The following is a 7616-nucleotide window of genomic DNA, read 5'->3' as shown; positions in this document are numbered from 1 at the left end:
TATCTATTATGCACGAAATTCCACAACTGCTGAAAGTTATGGCGTCCATGGCTGTAGTAATAATAAGTGGTAATGTAAAACATGGTGCTTGGGATTCGTCGGGGAAAACAGATGAAAATGCAGAGTTAAAGATGTCTTCACAGTCAGAATCAGCCACGATTTCACCAGCATTGTTAGTGAGGGTGATAGCGCGCGATTCCTTCGGGTTTATCACCTTCCAGAATTTCTTGGGGTTATCAACTATCATTTTTCGTAGTACTACTTCGAAAAATGAACGCTTAGCACTTCCAATCTCGGCCAAGTATGCGTTCTCAGCTTCATAATATTTTTCCCATGCGTGGGGGTTTGCGTGGCGTTTCGCTGTACGAAATGCGCGTTTTTTCTTGTTTTCGAGCCTTTTGAGTGACTTTGTGAAGCAGGGTCTCTGATTACTCTTTCGTAAACTGCATGACGAAATATATTTATTTGTTAGTTCGATAACTTTATGTTTGAAAAGGGTCCAGTTCTCATTTACACTTCTGGAAAGATAGGACGTTTCAAAGACCGACAGAAAGTTCTTTATTTCAGAGTTGATTGCTTCGTAGTTTCCCTTATCGTAGAGCCTAATAGTTTTCTGGGAAGTTTGTCTTAATTCAGGTGAGAAGTTAAAGGTGGCATGGATTACTTTATGGTCGCTGATTTCTCGGAGGCCTGTAATGAAATTAAGACTGTCTGGATGAGTGGTCAGTATGAGATCCAGTGCGTTCGCTGCTTCCCCTGCGACGCGTGTCGGTTCCGATACAACTTGGGTCAAGTTAAAATTGAGGCAAACGTCAATGAAGTCATTCGGCTCTTCTTGACTAACTATGGGCTGAGGTTGGTTACTACAGTCGATATTGGGGTAATTGAAGTCCCCAAATAGGAGGATGTGTGCTTTAGGGTGCTTTGATACTATTTTGTTCAGAACATTGTGAAGCTTGCGGGGAAAGTCGGGACTTTTGCGAGGCGGCCTATAACACACACCAATTAATAACGTCAGAGGTGAGGCGCGGCACATAATCCACAGCATTTCTAAGTCTGACGCGACATCAATGGCAGAACAAGACAATTGTTCGCTGACTGCAATTAGGACTCCTCCCCCACGAGAATACTTGCGATCAGCGCGAAAAAGATTAAAGTTGGGCAGGTCAAACAGAATTTCTGAGTCAGTGATATCGCTGTTCAGCCACGTTTCGGTCAATATAAGTAGATTGCTGCCTGACGAAGTTACAAGGTTCGATACGATATCGCGTTTCGGCAGGAAGCTGCGAACGTTAGTAAAGATTACTGATAGTGAAACGTTGGCGCATGGCGTAGGTGGGGGATGAGCTGAGGGCGATGATCGGCAAGGATGAGCTGATTTCTAGGGTATTTCTCTTACAGATTCTGAAAGTTCATCGAAAACGTAACGTTTGGGGCCAATATGCAAAGTTTTAAATCTCAGGGAAAAAGGCACGGACTTCGCCCTGGCAAAAGCGACAAGATGTTTCCGGCAGTTTTGAACGCGATGCGAAAAGTCTTCACCTACGCTGTAGTCTGTACCTTTGAATTTAGAACCTTTAGAAAGAATTGATTCTTTAGTTTTAAAGGATGTAAACTTAACGATAATTGGGCGTTTCCTGTCCTTAGAGTGTCGTCCGAGGCGATGGGCGCGTTCAATGTCGTTAGGGCTCAACTGGGTGTCCAGGTGGTGAGAGCAGTGGCGAATGATCAAGTCTTCTGTAAGCGAATACGTTTCGGTGGGGTTGGTATCGGGTAAACCATAGAAAAGTAGGTTATTGCGCCGAGAGCGATTCTCTGCGTCATCTAGACGAGCTTCCAGCACATCAACTAAACGATACGTTGCAGCCGAAGTGGCCTGAATCCCCTCCAGATCATTGCGGAGTGTACACAGACTTTCGTAGTGAGTTTCGAAGGCCCCGAGACGCGTAGTTAGATTAGTCATTTTCAGGTCTATTGATAGCAGTTGGCTCTTAAGCTCTTGCACTTCCTTAACCAATTCTGTCTGGCCAGTAGACATCTTTTTTAGTTCGCCAAGGATTACGTCTAGCTTGTCGGGGCCGGGGTTGCTCTCAATGACACCGCACATCAGTAATAGGGACCGAACAACATGAAAGCACTCGATACAGATAGCAAGGCAACACTGGGGGCTCGGAAGCTGTACCAAAAAGTAGTTGCTGGTTTTTTTGTGAATAGAGTTCGATGGTTAACAACCTGCATGGCGAAGACAAGTGGGTTATGCAAACGTGTTGTGGCACAGCCACCGAGCCCACAGGGTGCGGTGGATGGTCGCTGCTCCTTTATAGATGGCACGGTGAGTGTTGTTGCTGACGATGGGGCCTCCCAGTCTGCGCTGAGTGTCAAGTTGACTTGAATCGGCGGGTTGGTAGTTGCTGCGCACAATGTCCTTCCGTCAGCCGCGCCGCGCAACGGCGCACGCTCAATCCCGGTCGCCCAGGTAGCGCAAAAGACAGCATTAAGCATGAGCCAGATGATCGAGGGCGAGTGCACCTGCATGGCGAAGACAAGTGGGTTATGCGAACGTGTTGTGGCACTGCCACCGAGCCCACCAAGTTATAAAGCCCAGAGAAAGCGTTTCTCTTCACGAGGCGTTCACAGAAACCGGCTACGGCACTGCCATTTCAGCGTACCTCGGGCTGAAACGGGCCCGCGCCATCTCCGTTCTACCCTCACGAGAGCAAAACCTCATCATTGTGCATACCCCAAACATCGAGACGGCCGACCAGCTTATCGGGGACTTCGCAGTAGATTCCGACAATGGGTCGATCCCGCTTCGGGGTTACCTAAGACAAGACGGCGGCAACATGTGCCACGGCGTGATCGTGGTCCGTAACTCGGACACCACGGAAACTCTTAAAGACCGAGTGTGCTGGCCCGCCGGCACCATCCTGAAAATCCGGAAGTTCGGGACATCCAACAAAGCACGCATCACTTTCGCGGGTAAGGAGAAGCCCCGTTACGTACATTATGACAACATGGTCGTCTCTGTGAGAAACTACTACAAAACTATCCCGGCGTGCGGCCAGTGTGGAGTCGTCGGGCATCGCGCTGATGCGTGTCCAAACCTGCGATCGAACACCTGTGGACTCTGCGGATTCCAAGCTTCGCTAGTGGAGGGGGTGCGGGCTCCTCACAACTGTGTTCCCCGGTGTTCTCTGTGCGGTGGCTCCCATGCCACCAACTCTCGTGACTGTGCAGCAAAATTCCGCACACCCAAGACGAAAAAGAAAAAAAACGGCGTCCAAGAAGAAAAGCCACCATCTTGGGCCTGCCGGCGATCAGCATGGCCAGGAAATCTCCAACACCGAGAACCCACCTACCAAAGGTGCTGTAAAACAACCATCCAAGGTGTCGCCACCACACGGCGGACTGGCGAAACAGTCGACAGAAAAGCGCGGAGAGATCAGGGCCTGGGTCAACGCAGTCAAAAATGGCCACCAGGTGAGCGGTTCGGGTGGGGCTGCTTCTCTCTCCCCCCTTTCCACTCCCTTTCCTAGGGCGCATAGCGCCGAGCAAGATCAAATAGCAGCACTCAGGGCCCAAAATGAGATGCTGCTAAAGAAAATTAACAAATTGGAATCTAAAATCAACCAGTCTTCTTCTCCCCCCTCGCCTCCCGCGGCTGAGGTAATGGAGAGTGAGCTCGTGGTACCGAAGGCGGTAACAAGTTTGGAGGCCGCATTCGAGGCCCGCCTCGGGGCCGCAGAGGCCCGATTCGCCGCTATAGAAAATCAAATTTCAATGATGGTAAACGCCATCTCCAAATTGCAAGAGACAATCCCCGCGATGATTGCCCAACAAATTGCAAATTCCTTGCGCTCCTCGCGAAGGCCCGGCGATCCCTTACCCGGCTGCCCTCACAAAACTTCTAGACGCACCCCCGAGGTAGCCGAGGACGACAACTGCTCACTCTCTGGTATGGAGGATACCCAACTTCCTGCGAGTGTTGGCTCCGGAGCAGTGACAGTACAACCCCTCCTCAGTCTAAATGACCATGGCGAGCGGCCCTAAGATCAGGCGCTCCCCAAGAACCAATTCGGCCACCCCCGTCGAAATTGTCCAGTGGAACTGTCGGGGCTTCCGTTCTCGCGAAAAGAGCGGATCTCCGACTTTACCTTTCAACTTTCGATTCTCTTCCCGCGGTGGTTGCCCTCCAGGAGCCAGGGAGTGGCGTCACCCTTACAAATTACATCCCCTTTCAGCAGGACCCCTCTCCCTGCGTCTGCGTGCATAAAAATTATACGGCTAATCTAGTTGACTTGGAACTTTACACAGAATATTCCTATGTGATGGTGACACTTCTTCCGCTCAAGAAACAAGATGCACCACTCCACGTACTCAACATATACTGTTCCCCCAAACTTAAAAATGTAACGTCTGCAGCTCTCTTTAGCCGCGCTCTAAAGGCTGCGGGCAGGGACCCCCTGGTGACTGTGGGCGATTTCAACGCCCACAGTACACTATGGGGATATGTGCATGAAGAGAAGCGTAGACGCAAGCTAGCGGAACTCGCGTCCACGCTGGGCCTGACTCTTCACACTGACCCTGCATATCAAACGCGGCTGGGTAATTCCGTGACCCGGGATACATGTCCGGATCTCACCTTTACCAAAAACATTGTACACGCAGAATGGATCAACACCGAGGAAACCCTCGGTAGTGACCACTGCCTTATCAATACCACCGTAAGGACTAAACCATTGGCAAGACCCCACGCACAAGCTCGGCTTCCAGACTGGAATAAGTTCCGGCAAAATTACATCAATTCGGCGTCTATCCACGAACAAGGCTACCACGCGTGGGCACAAGGATTGGTTACGCACCTTCGTTCGGTAGAAACACAAATTTAGCTCTCGCAGGCCAATCCGGAGGTGGACAACCATCTTCTGCACCTCTTGGAGGCGCGGCACAGCCTCGTCCGCAGATGGCGGCGCCAAAAACGTAACAGAAAGCTCAAAATTCGTATCGCTGAGCTCACCCAGCGAGCGGCAGAGTACGCGGCCCAACTCGCCGACTCGAACTGGGTAGACCGCTGCAACACGGCGGCCAGACAAATGTCGAGCCGGAGCACGTGGCGCCTTTTCCGCGCCCTAATTGACCCAACTCAAACCCGCGCCGAGACACAAAAACATCTCCAACGAGCTATTCATAGCTTCGATAGAAATACATCAAAATTAGGGTGCAAACTGCACGACCAGTATCTTTGCACTAAGCAGGACCCCGGAGGACCCGTGTTTTCGTATGCAGGTTCAGAGAACGCGAATCTTGATCAACCGTTTCAGTTGCATGACCTCAAGGCGCCCTAGCTAAAATGAAACGAGGAACGGCACCGTGCAGGGACAAGATAACTGTGAAAATGCTTGCTAATGATCCCGGCTACGAAACCCTCCTCACTTTCATCAACTCGATCAGGCTTGGTGAGGCACCTCTACCAATTGAATGGAAGACCGCCCTGGTAACTTTCATTCCGAAAGCCGGCAAAGCCATAAACACAGACAACCTCCGCCCCATCTCCCTCACGTCTTGCGCGGGAAAGCTGATGGAGACCATGGTGCGGGATAGGCTGTATGGGTTTCTGGAAAATGAACATACATTCGCAGACACCATGTTCGGTTTCCGCCCGCAGAGGTCCGCTCAAGGTGTTCTGCTTCAACTCGACGAAGAAATTCTCAACCCTGTCGAATATCCCTTCAACGATAAGGCAGTACTCGCCCTTGACTTGAAGGGGGCTTTCGACAATGTCACACACGAAATCATCCTGCAACATCTCTCCCAAACGAACTGTGGACATAACACGTTTCAGTACATCAAGCAATTTCTCTCGGATCGACGAAGTTTCATCCGAATACAAGACGAAGAACACGGCCCATATAAACTGGGAACGAGAGGAACCCCACAGGGTGCGGTCCTCTCGCCATTACTTTTCAATCTGGCCAAGATGAAACTCCCGGCTCAGCTGGCGAAGGTCGAAGGCATCCAGCACGCGCTGTACGCCGACGACATAACCATCTGGGCCAAACACGGATCGGTTGGAGACATTGAGGCCAACCTGCAGCAAGCAGCGGAGATCGTGGACGCTTACGCCCGCCGCTGCGGCCTTCAGTGCTCACCGTCCAAATCCGAATTTGTGCACATTCGCCCGTCGCTTCAGCGCGCCACCAAAATGGAACTATCTCTGGCCAGCGGCCCGATACCCGAACACGATGAGATTAGAGTACTTGGCCTCCTTATCCACAAACATCGACGGGCTGATACCACACTAGCAAAACAGCGCAAGGTGGGGGGCCAGGTGGGCCGGATGGTCCGCCGGGTTTCAGACAAACGCGGGGGTTTACGGTGCAGAGACGCTTTGCGGCTGGCGCATGCATTCGTGACCAGTCGAGTCCTCTACTCGACTGCTTACCTCCACCTGCGCAAGTTTGATGAGAACGTCCTCGAAGTGATTCTCAGAAAGATGTACAAGCGTGCCCTCGATCTCCCGATCACCACATCCAACCAGCGTCTCATGGGCCTGGGCATGTTTAACACATTCGCTGAGCTCCGGGAGGCGCACTTGACAAATCAATACACAAGGCTTTCAAAAACGCCGTCGGGTCGCCGCCTATTAGCCCGACTACACATCCACCACCCAACACTTACGGAAGAGCGCGTACGCATTCCTAAAATCTGGAGATACGCCCTGCACGTACGCCCTCTTCTGGCCAACATGACACGTGACGACCACAGTGGCAGGCGCCTTGCGCGGGCGGAGGCACTGGCCCGTCACTATGAGAAAAAACATGGCATCTTCTACGTGGACGCCTCAGGCAATCATCATGGGGGGTGGTACACGGCCGCAGTCGTTCACCAAAAAATCGTGGTGAAAGGCCTAACGTTCCGAGCTCAAGACATAACACATGCGGAAGAAGTTGCCATCGCGTTAGCCGCCGCAGACCAGGAGTCGCGAGTGATCGTCACCGACTCGAGAGGGGCCTGCAGAAATATTAAACAGGGGTGCATTCCTCTCTTTGCGCATCGCATACTTCAAAACAGTAACTACCTCGGGGCCCCCGCGTCTCGAACGATTGTATGGGCTCCAGCTCATATGGGCCTCGAAGGCAATGAAACGGCAGACGCCGCCGCCCGCATGCGCTCACTCTCCGGGCAACGCCTTCAAACCCTTTGGATACGGATCCCGAACCCAATCCGGCCCTCACTTTCGAGAAATTACTGAATTATTCCAATTCGGCCATGCAATTTATCGCAAGCCTTGTAAGGGCCTCACAAAGGTGGAGGAACGCACACTCCTCCGCCTTTACACCAAAACGCTGCTGTGCCCGGCAGTTTTAAAACACGAATCCTGCCTGTACAGGAGAGTGCCCACACTGTGCGGAGAAGTCTTCGGACATCTTTCACATGCTGTGGGCATGCCAGTCAACCCCGAACCTCGCCCCCAAACCCAACCCCACCCGGGAGGACTGGGAGGCAGCCCTGCTCGGCTGCTCGGACCTAGCAAGCCAGAAGGCCCTGGTCCACCGAGCCCAAGCCGAGGCGGTCGCCAATGGCTCCTGTGATGAGAAGCCCACCTATAGATTGCG

At 52.1% G+C, this 7616-nt stretch overlaps 1 pseudogene; it reads right to left on the bottom strand.

The window, feature by feature from the left end:
• Nucleotides 1–946: 946 nt before the first annotated feature.
• Nucleotides 947–2535, bottom strand: LOC144120106 (uncharacterized; annotated as a pseudogene).
• Between the last annotated feature and the right edge of the window lie 5081 nt (nucleotides 2536–7616).

The sequence above is a fragment of the Amblyomma americanum genome, chromosome 2 (genome assembly GCF_052857255.1).
Source record: "Amblyomma americanum isolate KBUSLIRL-KWMA chromosome 2, ASM5285725v1, whole genome shotgun sequence".
Classification (NCBI taxonomy): Eukaryota; Metazoa; Arthropoda; class Arachnida; order Ixodida; family Ixodidae; genus Amblyomma; species Amblyomma americanum.
Note: the sequence above shows the minus strand (reverse complement) of the source record. Positions and strands in the feature narration are given on the sequence as shown.